The 13876-nt window shown below is 46.0% G+C and overlaps 1 pseudogene; it reads left to right on the top strand.

Annotated features, from left to right (window-relative positions):
• The first annotated feature begins 232 nt into the window (after positions 1-232).
• LOC125547393 lies at positions 233-1464 on the top strand (annotated as a pseudogene).
• Positions 1465-13876: the final 12412 nt, after the last annotated feature.

The raw sequence follows: 13876 nt of genomic DNA, 5'->3' as shown, positions 1-13876 counted from the left end.
TTTGTGATCGCACTTCGTAAACGCCGGTACGATCCGAAAAACGCAGGCCTCTTGCGGTCGCTACTTCCCCGTAGGAATAATCCATCGTACAAACCAGGGAAACAACTGCCCACTAACACACGTCGTGCTCTCGGTCACCCCTCGCTCCTGTCTCTATCGCGTGAAAAATCGCCGCCGCTCCGCCCACGAACCTACGCACCATCGCTCCCAATCCACGCATGGCTAACGACGAGGGCAGGTGGCGGATGCCGGGAACGATGAGGAGCTGGCGATGCCGGCGCACGTCCGGTGCCCGATCTCGCTTGAGCTCATGAAGGACCCGGTCAAGGCACCTACGGGCATCAACAATGGCCGGGAGAGGTGGCTAGTGCGGGGGCGCGACACGTGCCCCATCACCGGCGGCCCCGTGTGGCTCGCCGACCTCGTCCCCAACAACGCCACGCGCCACATGATCCAGGACTGGTGCGTCGCCAACCGAGCCGAGCAGGTGCCCGTCGCCGAGGCCGACGCCGCCGAGGTGCTCGCCGCCTTCGTGCGCGGGAACGCGGCGGCCTGCGGGCAGGGGGCCGCCAGGGCCATTGGGAAGGAGAGCGACCGCAACCGCCGGTGCCTCGTGGCTGCCGGCGCCGCCCGCCAGCTCGCCTCGGCTTTCCATAGCCTCACCGGAGAGCCCGTGGAGAGCACCAGCGCCGCAGCATTGAGCGCGCTGGGGACGATCTTGGCGGCCCTTACCATGTTCTTCCCGCTCGACGACGAGGCCCGGCGCTGCATTGCCTCCCAGGCGTCTCACAAGTCACAAGACCCTTATCTCGGTGCTCTCGCACGGTGAGGTCGCCGCACGGGCCAGCGCGCCGCCATTGTCCACCGCGAGCTCGCCTCATCCACCGACCGGCACGCCGTCAACGTTATCTCGAGGACGCCCGGCGTGTGCAGTGCGCTCGTCAGCCTCGTCAGGAACCCCGTGTCCCTGCAGGCCACCAAGGCCGCGCTCATCACGGCCTACTACCCCATCTCCAGCAGCGACCGCCTGCTTCACCGACGTCGTTGTGGAGCTCGTCGTGGACACTGACAAGGGGACGAGCGAGAAGGCACTGGCCGTGCTCGATGGCGTCCTGTGCGCCGACACCGGCCTCAGGTCCGCGTGTGCGTACGCGCTGGTCATGCCGGTGCTGGTCAAGAAGGTGTTCCACGTGTCCGACATGGCCAAGGAGTTTGCCCGTCTCCGTGCTCTGGCACCTCTTTTGTGCCGCGGACACCGGCGCTGGCGCGCGCTGCTACGAGGCACTGCGTGTGGGCTCCTACCGGAAGCTGCTCCAGGTGTGCTGAGGCGGCGTGACCGAGGATCGGGCCAGCGAGCTGCTCAAGCTGCTCAATGGTTTCAGGGGCAGCGTAGAGTACATCGAGACGATGGACTTCAAGGGGCTCAAGAAGTCAAGAGGCCATTTTGATCGGTGTAGATGCTGAATCTTTAGCGTCTGCTTTCACCCTTGTTTAGATTGTTTTGGGAGCTAGACTAGATATCTGGATAAAACATACTCCAGAATGGCTAGATTTTTTTTACACCATAATTGAATACTCGTATACAAAATGATCAACAAAAAAGAGAATTGAACTTTGTCTAATTGCTGTCATGTTTATCTTCACAATTTGAAAGTTATTTCGTGTTATTTACGATTTTGAAGTGATCCTCACATTACAGAAAGCACTGGGAGAAAGAATTGATAGTTGGCGTTATATGGATGAATATCCATCATGTTTGACATATACTTTCGAATTAGAACAATAACGTGTCTATACATTTTTTTAAAGTTCCGTAGCAACGCACGGGCATTCGACTAGTTGAAGGTAAAAGGTGGCCAGGATCATGGTCAAATGGTGTCAGTTGAGGTGACGTGCTAGAAGGAATACAAAACAGCAATCGGTAGGGACCGACTAGATGTCAATTAACTGAATCCTATATCCCGAGAGCAATATTTTGAATATTGCCTAAGAGTCACCGCCATTATCTTATTTATCTTAACATGCAACCTATCCAGATCGTTAAGTAGGTCCACCATGTAAAAATACTTTCCCACTAAGTCTCCGTGTGCAGCTCCCACTAATCTTCATGCGCGTGCAACATGCCACAAAATAACCAATAACTACTTTAGTTTGTGTTTGCTACATGTATATGCCTTGACGCCATCCGATCCACTCAGAGGTCCAACACAAGTCACTGTTCAACCATTGGTTAGACTTCACGTGTTGTTAATGTGATCGTCTTGTTCCTAAAGCGCAACCAACCGTCTTCTCATTCACATTCTCTCGTGCTTCTTGTTTATGCCTCTTTTGCTCCCCACAGGTCACATAATTCCTCACTTCTCCATCTTGTTGTCCATGCTATGCTACCATCAAGAGTAGTTGTAGATTTGGTCGTTGCATGCGGTTGTCTCTTTTTGGCATTCCCTGTGCTGCTGACTCTTTTCTTCATCTGTCCATAACATATGGAGATAGAACATGCTAATAGTGTGTTTGTTTTATCCCCCGTCATTCATCTCTGCATGTTGTTGACTAAAAAACAATCAAACCATGTGATTGGAACTTTTTTCTTGTCCAAATCAGTTTTTATAGATTGTAAATAGAAAATTAAGTCATTTGCACTATTTTGGCCGCAAGATTCTGTCACGTGTGCCCATGGGCTGTGTATCCTAGTATATTATAGGAAAAATGAACCAAAGCAATTTAAAGGTATGCTTTCTGAAATATTCTTTCACATTCATTAAATTTAACGGTAACATCTTTGTGTTTATTGTTTATATTAATGCAAAATTTGACTTGCATACTAGACGGACACTATGTGACTAATTCATGACTAAAGACTACAGTTTGACTGACGGCATGTGTATTGTGTAACTTATGTGCTGATAATAGCGCATGCTATAAACTATGAAATTCTATCTTTGTGTTCTTTGTTTGTGCATACTATTATATATTATTTGATGAGGAACTTCTTCATGACTGTTATATAAAATTTTGATTTAATACTTAATTAGTTTACATTTTTATCCTTAAATTTTGGCAGCAATGTGCAGGAGATTTGTCTAGTATATTTGTGTCAGTATATTTGGATATGGGGGAACCACATTGCGGCTCTCTGTCAGGATCGTGCATAGTGTCATCGCAAAGTTTGACAAGCAGAAGCGGGGCATAGCTGAGGATATGAGATGAGGTGGGATCCTATGGTTTCTGGCACTTAGCAAGCTGATTCTCGAGCTCCCAGTGGCGCCTCATTTATCTACAAGTTATAGGAAAACATGATACATAACGTAGGTTGCAATTGGTTTGAAGATTTAACTATAGTTGCACTTTCCGTACGTTCATTGGTATAACCTGTAAGCATAGTAGAAGGATGATTCCCATCCATAATTTCCAGGAATGACTCAAACCCAGCTACTCTCTCCTCTCGCATAAGTACACCTCAAAAAATGGTTGACAAAAAATGATTGTTGACACCTACAAATATTCCAAACGGCATATTGTAGAGATTCGTGCAGTATGTGGTTATGCATGTTGTACACCTTGCCAAGACTTGTATGTTTTCACGGAGGCTTGTTATAAAACCTCTGAGAACAGGATCAATCACGCAGTAGGACTTCCATTGCCACTTTTCTTCACGTCCTTGCTACATCGGTTGGTTATGCATGTTGTCAAATATGCTCACACACCATACATGGTAAGCTACTCTTAGGAGATGGAGCCTCACCTTGCATTGTGTTCTGCAAAAAGTTGCATTATCATTCTCACATCTACCCTGCAAACCACTGAATAATCTATTAAATTCAGACCAGCTATGTTTTTTTAGGATATACTAGGACATCATAAGACTAACAAAAAATATTTGCAATTATTTTTTGAGCCAAATAGAGATTATCCTCTCCAAATTTCAACCCATGTCTTTGATGACTACTAAAAAAAGAGAAACAAGAAAATATTTGCAAATATGAACATGGCACGGACACACGAATTCCTGCATTAGTTGGTATCCCGGATCGGTGCTTTTTGTTGATAATCTGATTCTGCCATGTCGAATGCTAAATCCGTAATCCCAAGAAAAAAGATTATATAGGTCGTAGCTCGTAAGCTTCCGAGGAGGAATCAAAGGGCATGCCAACGGTAGGTGCGAACATCTCTGTGACACTCTGATTGCCAGTGTTCAGTATCCATTTTTCCAGTGTGCCAATTTTGCTAGGTACTCCCTTCACAAAGAAATATAAGATTGTTTATATCACTAAAGTAATGATCTAAATACTCTTATATTTTTCTTGTACGTTGATGACAGAATTCAGTTATTTATCGTCACGTAATAGCATCATTCAATATCTATTTGGCTTTCACTGGATTTAATATTGCAGGGCGAAACAGAAATTCCTAGTGTCTATGAATGTCATGCAAATTAAACAACCCATTGCAAAGCTAACTATCAAGGCGTCCACATTTTAGGGATGATAACTGAATGTATGAGTACAATGGATGCAACTATAGAAAGAAAACTCGGATTTGCAAAAGTAATACCTGTGTTTCCAGTCGCCAACCAGTCGACCATCATCTCTATATTCGACTTCTCCAGCCGACTGTTCATGTGTGTGGTATCACTAATGCAGAATCGGGCAATAGCACCGGTTCGTAAGGCCCTTTAGAGCCGGTTCAGTAACCGGCACTAAAGTGTGGGCACTAAAGGTCCCCCCTTTAGTACCGGTTCAGCACGAACCGGTGCTAAAGGGCAACCACGTGGCACGAGCCAGCTCCGGGGGCAGGGAGCCCTTTAGTACCGGTTGGTGACACCAACCGGTATTAAAAGGTTGGGTGGTTTTGGGTTTATGATTTCTTTTTCATTTAATTTTGTGTTTTCCATTTAATTATTTTTCGTTTGCTGGTATTTTACGATACTACATATTGTACACGTTATGCATATATATAAATAGAATTTCTAGTAGAACCGATCATATATATAGACACACACACACACACACAATTAGCTAGCTATATACAATTTCTCCTAATTGGTGCCTTCGGAGCCAGTGGCATTAGCCTAATTGGTGCCTTCGGAGCACGATAACAATTGGAAGTGGTTCATGGGGTGGTAGCGGGTAAAAGTATTCTCCTTTGGGATCTATGACCTGACCAAGAAAAAATCCTGCTATTTCCTCTTGAATTGCTTCTATGCGGTCATCTGGTAGGAGCTTCTCCCGCACCTCTTTGAACTGTTAAGAAGGAGATCAATATGTATGCGTAGTAGTTGTGTGACTAGATATCGATAATGGTGTAAAAATTGTGAATAGTGTTCTGACAAACGTACCCACTCCTGTCTTTGAGATCTGCTCCTTTCGGACGCCATCATGCGAATGTTCTCGCAAACGTAGTATGCACACAGATTATTCCCCGGCGCCTGCTTCAGGGCCTTTATGAGAATGAAATTTGATCAGAATAATTAATCAAGCATGATAATAAAAGAGATGACAGCTAGCTAGTACTACTTAATTACTTACCATGGATCGATACCATTTCAGATTTCATTTCCATTGGCATGGAGTGACGCTGATGAACTTTGCCCAATCCCTGCCTGCCGACAAAGAAAATGAATAAATGGGTTATTAAATAGTTGTTATCAGGAAATGGCGAACTAATTAAATAGGCCGAGATATAGTTAATAATGATTGAAATTACCTGTTGACTATCCCCTTCACGATGGTGTAGTCAGTTGGTTTCTTAATTGTGAGTCTAGTACTTCAACTGTTACTTCATCAACTTTAATGATTAACAAGATCTAGTGAAATCTGCATGCACACACGTTTGCATGTCTTAATTAAGCAGGCATATGTAAGCAAAAACATGTAGCTAGCTAGTAGGCAAAAACAGAATTTGTAGTACAAGACAGTGTGACTAACTCGAAGTTGTAAGGAAGTAGTATATCTTCATTGTATTTGAGGCGCTTGAAGAACTCTAGCATGCTTTCATCTATACTTTTTTTCATAATATGGATCTAATTTCCATGTGTATTCATTATTGGTATTTGGGTCAACGAACCCAATGCCATAGCGTCCACCTTTTTTCATTTCATAAATCTTCATCCTGCATAATACCACAGAAAAGAATATAGTGAGGATAATTACAGGTAATGATTGATCAAAATGATCACTACAGCTAGCTTGAGACTTAAATTACAGAAAGAAATCACTTAAAGACAATAGCAACTGACGATAGATTTGTCGAGTGCGTCTTGATTGTATAACTGAAATAGTTCTGAATACTCAACGGACACAGCTTTCTCATGGTAGTAATGATCCTTCTTGACATTCACCATGAGGGACTCTCGATTGGAAATCTTGGTAATGTCCATGTACCATTGATGCAATTCATACGTTCTCGTTGGGAGCTTCTTGTCCTCGTCTGGCTCGACCAAAGGTTGGCCTCAGACATATTTCCGTTTTATTTCCTCCTCTCTAGTCGGAGACATGGGCTCGATATCGAGGAGTTGTCCAACAGTGATCATGAGGCTTTTAGCCTGCTCAATATGCTCCTCGGTTATTACCACATCGCCCAGCTCGGGAACGTAAACGGTTTGCCCACAATAATATTGGGCGCGCCTACTCTCATGTGTTGTTGGCACAACAAGCGGGGGGATTGATTGTGCCGCCTGTTCTCCCAGCTGGGGAACAGTTTTACAACTCCTTTTGCCAGCTGATTTGCTCGAGCTCGAGCTCGCCTCTTTCTGTAGACGTGCTCGATTTAACTTCCTGAGGTGGCGCTCATAGTCTGTGTCAACAGGCTTGGGAGCTGGTGCTCTAGCCATACGAATGAAGTGGTCAATCTTTTCCTCAGGCACTTTCTCCCTTGGCGACGGTGGCGGTTTCGGTGCAAAATGGGCTTCCACCTTGGCCTTCGATATGGCTGCGTTTTCCTCCTCGGACTTGTCGTAAGGCCTCTGCGGAAGAGGCGCAAGGCTGCTTGGACCATATTGAAATCGCTTGCCTCCGCCTGTACCTCCAGTACTACCTCGACTTGTACCGCTACGCACCATAGCTGAGGCGGCTCTCTTCCGTGATTGCTGAGGCAGCGAAGACGGCTGACGTGGCGGAGTTGGAGGAGGAGGAGTGGCCTGAAGCTGTGCCGGACTTGGAGGAGGAGTGGCGTGACGCTTTGCCGGACTTGGAGGAGGAGGAGTGGCCTGAAGCTATGCCGGACTTGGAGGAGGAGTGGCCTGACGCATTGGTGGACTTGGAGGAGTGAGAGTCTGCTGACTCGGTGGCGGACTTCGACGAGGAGTCGGATGACGCGGTGTCGGTGGCCTTCGAAAGATGATGCAATCCTTTCTCCATAGGATGATACGATGGTTGGCCTCTCCCAGTGTGTGCTCCTCGTCACCTCCAGGAATGTCAAGCTCTAGCCCCGAATATTGGTCCACCACCTCATCAACCAAGACACGAGCATAGCCCATTGGAATCGGGTTGCAATGGAAGGTTGCCTCGGGGGGATTTGTAAAAGCAAGGGCGTCCGCCACCTTCATGGATATGTTCTTCATTTTGAAGTGTAGCTCGCAGTTAGTGTTCTTCATGATGTCATCCACTAGGTAGCTATCCAGCAATGCGTCGCCCGGGGCGAAACCCACGCTGCTTCTCGGCATGGATGGGACGGTTCTATCCAATGCTGGATCATCCGCTAGCTGCTGCAGCTACTGAGACCCCCTTTGCTGGCTAAGTGAGTCGATCTGCTCCTGCTGCCGCTGGAATTTGACTGCCAAGTCCGCGTGCGCTGATTCTAGGCCTTGAAGGCGTTCATAGTCCAGCTTCCTCTGCTCCTCCTCCATCTTCCTCTTCTTCTCCTCTGCAATCTTCTTTCTCGCACGGGTTCTGTAGTCGGCGTTCCAGTCCCAAAACCCCTCATACCATGGAATAGCGCCCTTGCCTCGTGTTCTTCCCGGGTGTTCAGGATTTCCCAGGGCACGCGTAAGCTCGTCATTCTCTCTGTTGGGCTGGAACACCCCCGATCGAGCCTCTTCTATTGCAACAAGTAGCTTATCTTCGGCTCCGTCCAGACATGCCTTCTTCGAAACTTTGCCTGTCTTTGGGTCCAACTCCCCCCCATGCGCATAGAACCAAGTCCTGCACCTGGGGGGCCAGCTCAATGTTTTTGGAGTGACACCTGCATCCTCCATCTCTTTCTCAGACTTATCCCACTTAGGCATTGCCACCGCGTAGCCACCTGGCCCCAGCTTATTGAACTTATCCTTTTTTGCGGCATTGGCCTTGTTTATTCTCGACCGTTCCTTAGATAATTCCGATTCCTTGAATTTCATGAAATCGTCCCAATGAGCACTTTGCTTCTCTAGTGTTCCCTTGAATACTGGAGTCTTCTTTCCTCCCTTGAGGTACTTGTCCCATACACGATTCTTGTGGTTGTTGAATGCAACCGCCATCTTCCTAAGAGCAGCGTCCTTGACTTTCTCCACATCTGCATCTGTGAAATGATCTGGTAGGGTGAAATGTTCCATGAGCGTTTCCCAAAGCAGAAGTTTTTGTCTGTGGTCCACAATAGTAACTCCTGGATGTGGCTTTGCTGGCTCTCTCCATTCTTGAAGGGAGATTGGGAGTTGGTCCTTCACAGGAACTCCGCACTTACGAATGAACTTGTCCGCAATCTTCTTAGGCGCTAATGGTTCGCCATTAGGTTTGATGGCCTCGATATTGTACTTTACGCCCTCCTTCAACTTTTTGTTCGGGCCTCGTTTCCTGTTGCCTGAAGATTTGCTCGATCCGGATGGCTGAAAGAAGAAAGATCGATTCATTAATATATCTTCAAGTCATTTAAAACATGTGATGATCACCAGATGCATGCTTATATAAATATATATACCTCGCCAGTCTTTGTTGTTTCAAGATCAACATTTTCTTCATCATGTTCATAGTTCATGACTTCATCAATTCGGTCGTCTTGATCGAATATCATATCACCCTCCTCGGTGTTGTTTAGATATTCGGAGCCATCATAATCTTTTTCATTCTGATCATCATCTGGACCGCGAGGATTGCGTATGATATTGAACAGGGCCTCTTCTCCCTCTCTGCCGGTATTGTCCGCCATAGGTTTTATTTAACTAATCCAAAAGAAATATATTCAAATTATAATGCATGGATGCAATCAATTAATAAGGAAAAACTGAATCAATCATAGTACATAATAAGCATCATCGAATATAATCTCGAATACGTCGTCTCGAATAATAGATATAATCTCGAATATATCGTCTCGAATAATATATATAATCTCGAATAAATCATCTTGACTATCATATATCGAATACATCACTAGCTAGCTAGCTAATAAAGATCGAATACTAGAGAGTAATCTAGGCGGTGGACAACCAAAGTGAAGGAACCATCACTAGATCATAGCTCGGGTGATCTCCCCAAAGAACCTGCCAGGTATTGGAGAACCTGACGTCCATAGCAGCCATGTAACGATGGACGTGCTCGTCCTCCTCCTTGACACGGCGATGTACCACCTCCGGCGGGGCCGGCTCCCTCCGCACCGAAAGTGGCCCACGCGAACGCCACCAAAGGAGATGAGGGTCGACGACGGGACCCGGGGCCGGGTTCCTCACCAAGCGTCGCGCCCCTGAAGGTAGCACCTCCCAGTGCCAGCCCGGCGGAGCCCAGTCCCGGACATGAGTCCTCTGAAGCAGGACGTCGTCGCGAACGGGTCGACGGCGAGGATGCGGGCCGGGCATCGTCGACAACAAATACTATATGCCGCAAAAGTAAAGTAACATTTTTTAAATGATGGATTGTGATTTCATATATGCAAATTCTAAATTTTATAACTAAAACTAACATTTCTAATATTTCTATAACTAACACTAACATTTCTAATATTTCCATAACTAAAAAACATTTCTATATAACTAACATTTCTATATAACTAACATTTCTATATAACTAACATTTCTAATATTTCTATATAACTAACATTTCTAATATTTCTATATAACTAACATTTCTATATAACTAACATTTCTATATAACTAACATTTCTAATATTTCTATAACTAAAAAACATTTCTATACAACTAACATTTCTAATAATTCTATAACTAAAAAACAGAAAGATTGCTAACATTTCTATAACAATGTGTGTGTGTGGTACATGGCGGCCGGGGCAGGAGCTCACCGGCGAGGCGCGACGACGGGGGAGCGGCGACGAGGACGGGGACGGAGACGGAGACGGAGACGGCGACGGGGACGGGGCGGCGACGACGGGGACGGGGACGGGCCGGGCGGGGACAACGGGAGGACGGGGCGGGGCGCAGCGACGGGGACGACGGTGACGGGGTCGGCGACGGCGACGGACGGCGATGGGGGCGGCGACGAGGGGCGGCGGCGATGGGGCAGAGGAGAAAGAAGCAGAGGAAGAGATGAGAAACTGACAATTTTTTTGAAGTGTTTTCTTATCTAGAACAACCTTTAGTACCTGTTGGAGCCACCAACCGGTACTAAAGGTCTGTTTTGGCCAGGCCAAGTGACGTGAACGGCACCCCTTTACTACCGGGTGGTGGCTCCAACCGGTACTAAAGACCCCCCTTTAGTACCGGTTTGAGCCACCACCCGGTACTAAAGGGGGTGCACTCGCGCAGGTGCGGTGCGTCATGTTTAGTCCCACCTTGCTAGCCGAGGGGCGTCCGCACTGGTTTATAAGCCCCAGTGCGGTAGCTCCCTCGAGCTCCTCTCCAAAGCAAGCCTACTGGGCCTAAATGTTCGGTGCTGCCCTGTGGGCCTACTGGGCCTTTGCGGGCCTGCATCCTGGCCCAACATCAGGTTGGGTTTCTAGTCGTATGCAGGCCGCTGTGGCGCAGTAGGTGGGCTTTTTTTCTTATTTTTTTGCTTTATTTATTTTTGAGTTTTTTTTGCTGTATTTAGAGTTTCTTTGTGAATATTTTTTCTTTAGGTACAAAAAATTACAAACTTTCTGTTAGTACCGGTAGTTTACAAATTTGAATAGTTTAAATTTCTAATTATTTTAAATTTGTGTAAATCACTGGTTTGTGAATAACTTAACTTTGAAAATAGATTTTTCAGTGATTCTTTTTTCTTATGTTTAATATTAGTGTGTTTTATCATTATATTTCAATTTGGTAATGCTTAGGTTATTTAAAAAATGAAATGCCTTTGTAACGGATGAGTTTTCGTCCAAAACCCTGATACTACGAAAGAGATTGTCCATTTTGTACATGAAGTGCATCCAGTTTTTGCGGTAACCCTCTCTACTTTTTTGCACATGATATGTGGGTGAAATTATGATACCATGCCAACTTTCAACCTTTTCTGCGATAACCCTCTCTACTTTTTCGCGTTTCAAATGCCAAAACACATAACTAGCTACCCTAACTATTACAGAGATTCCCTCCTGGGTGTGAAACACAGAAGAAAGTGATGATAGTGAAGCCGATCACATACCAGATCTTTGGGTGTGAAACTTTTTCTTCGCGTGTGTCCCTTTGCGCCGTAGCCATGGAAAATCTTCATCATTTAACTGGTTGCTCGGGTCAATATTCACTATGAATGGAGCAATTTCATAAAACTTTTCATAATCTCCTGACATGTCTGTCTTGTCATCCACTCCCACGATGTTTCTCTTCCCAGAAAGAACTATGTGCCGCTTTGGCTCATCGTACGAGGCATTCGCTTCCTTATCTTTTCTTTTTCTCGGCTTGGTAGACATGTCCTTAATACAGAAAACATGTGCCACATCATTGGCTAGGACGAATGGTTTGTCTGCATACGCAAGATTGTTGAGATCCACTGTTGTCATTCCGTACTGCGGGTCTTCCGTTATCCCGCCTCGTGTCATATTGACCCATTTGCACCGAAACAAAGGGACCTTGAAACCACGTCAATAGTCAAGTTCCCATATGTCTTGTATATAACCATAATATGTTTCCTTTCCCGTCTTGGTTTCTGCATCAAAGCGGACACCACTGTTTTGGTTGGTGCTCTTCTTATCTTGGGCGATCATGTAAAATGTATTACCATTTATCTCGTACCCTTTGAAAGTCATTATATTCGAAGATGGTAACTGGGACAACAAGTACAGGTCATCTTCAATAGAGGTGTCATGCATGGTACGTGTCTGCAACCAGCTGGCGAAACTCCTGGTTTGTTCACGTGTAATCCAGTGATCAGACCGCTCCGGGTGTTTGGAGCGTAGCAAATTCTTGTGTTCATCCATATACGGAGCCACCAAGGCGGAATTCTGTAGAACTGTGTAGTGTGCTTCAGTGAGAGAATGTCCGTCCATACATATTATTTGTTCCCCTCCTAGCGTGCCTTTTCCATCCAGTTTGCCCTTATGCCGTGATTCAGGAACAGCAATCGGCTTAAGGTCAGGAATAAAGTCAATACAAAACTCAATGACCTCCTCATTTTCATGGCCCTTGGAGATGCTTCCTTCTGGCCTAGCACGGTTATGAACATATTTCTTTAAGACTCCCATGAACCTCTCAAAGGGGAACATATTGTGTAGAAATACAGGACCCAAAACATTAATCTCTTCGCATAGGTGAACTAGGACGTGCGTCATGATGTTGAAGAGGGATGGTGGGAACACCAACTCGAAACTGACAATACATTGCACCAAATCATTCTCTAACCTTGGTATGATTTCTGGATCGATTACCTTCTGAGAAATTGCATTGAGGAATGCACATAGCTTCACAATGGCTAATCGAACGTTTTCCAGTAGAAGCCCCCTCAATGCAACCGGAAGCAGTTGCGTCATAATCACGTGGCAGTCATGAGACTTTAGGTTCTGGAAATTTTTCTCTGCCATGTTTATTATTCCCTTTATATTCGACGAGAAGCCAGACGGTACCTTAATACTGAGCAGGCATTCAAAGAAGATTTCCTTCTCTTCTTTGGTAAGAGCATAGCTTGCATGACCCTGATGTATGCCGTCTTTTCCGTGCATACGTTGCTGGTCCTCCCGTGCCTCAGGTGTATCTTTTGTCTTACCATACACGCCCAAGAAGCCAAGCAGGGTCACACAAAGATTCTTCGTCACGTGCATCACGTCGATTGCGGAGCGGACCTCTAGGTCTTTCCAATAGGGCAGGTCCCAAAATATAGATTTCTTCTTCCACATGGGTGCGCGTCCGTTGACCATATCATGTACATCAGCACCAGTACGGTGGCGAGGCTTCGTCCGGTGATCCGCCTCACCTTTGAAATGCTTGCCTTTCTTTCTTACGGGATGCCTGCTCGGAAGAAATCAACGATGTCCCAGGTACACATTCTTCTTACAATTAGCCAAATATATACTGTCGGTATCGTCCAAACAGTGCGTGCATGCGCGGTATCCCTTGTTTAACTGTCCTGAAAGGTTACTGAGAGCAGGCCAATCATTGATGGTCACGAACAGCAACGCCTTTAGGTCAAATTCTTCCCCCATGTGCTCATCCCACGCACGTATACCTGTTCCATTCCACAGTTGTAAGAGTTCTTCAACCAATGGCCTTAGGTACACATAAATGTCGTTGCCGGGTTTCTTAGGGCCTTGGATGAGCACTAGCATCATAATGAACTTCCGCTTCATGCACAACCAAGGAGGAAGGTTATACAAACATAGAGTCACAGGCCAGGTGCTATGGTTGCTGCTCTGCTCCCCAAAAGGATTAATACCATCTGCGCTTAGACCAAACCATACGTTCCTTGCGTCATCTGCAAACTCCTTCCCGTACTTTCTTTCGATTTTTCTCCACTGCGACCCGTCAGCGGGTACTCTCAACTTTCCGTCTTTCTTACGGTCTTCTCTGTGCCATCGCATCGCCTTGGCATGCTCTTTGTTTTGG

This window comes from Triticum urartu, chromosome 3 (genome assembly GCF_003073215.2).
Source record: "Triticum urartu cultivar G1812 chromosome 3, Tu2.1, whole genome shotgun sequence".
NCBI classification, from domain to species: Eukaryota; Viridiplantae; Streptophyta; class Magnoliopsida; order Poales; family Poaceae; genus Triticum; species Triticum urartu.
The sequence above is the reverse complement of the archived record's forward strand: the minus strand, read 5'-3'. Positions and strand labels throughout refer to the sequence as shown.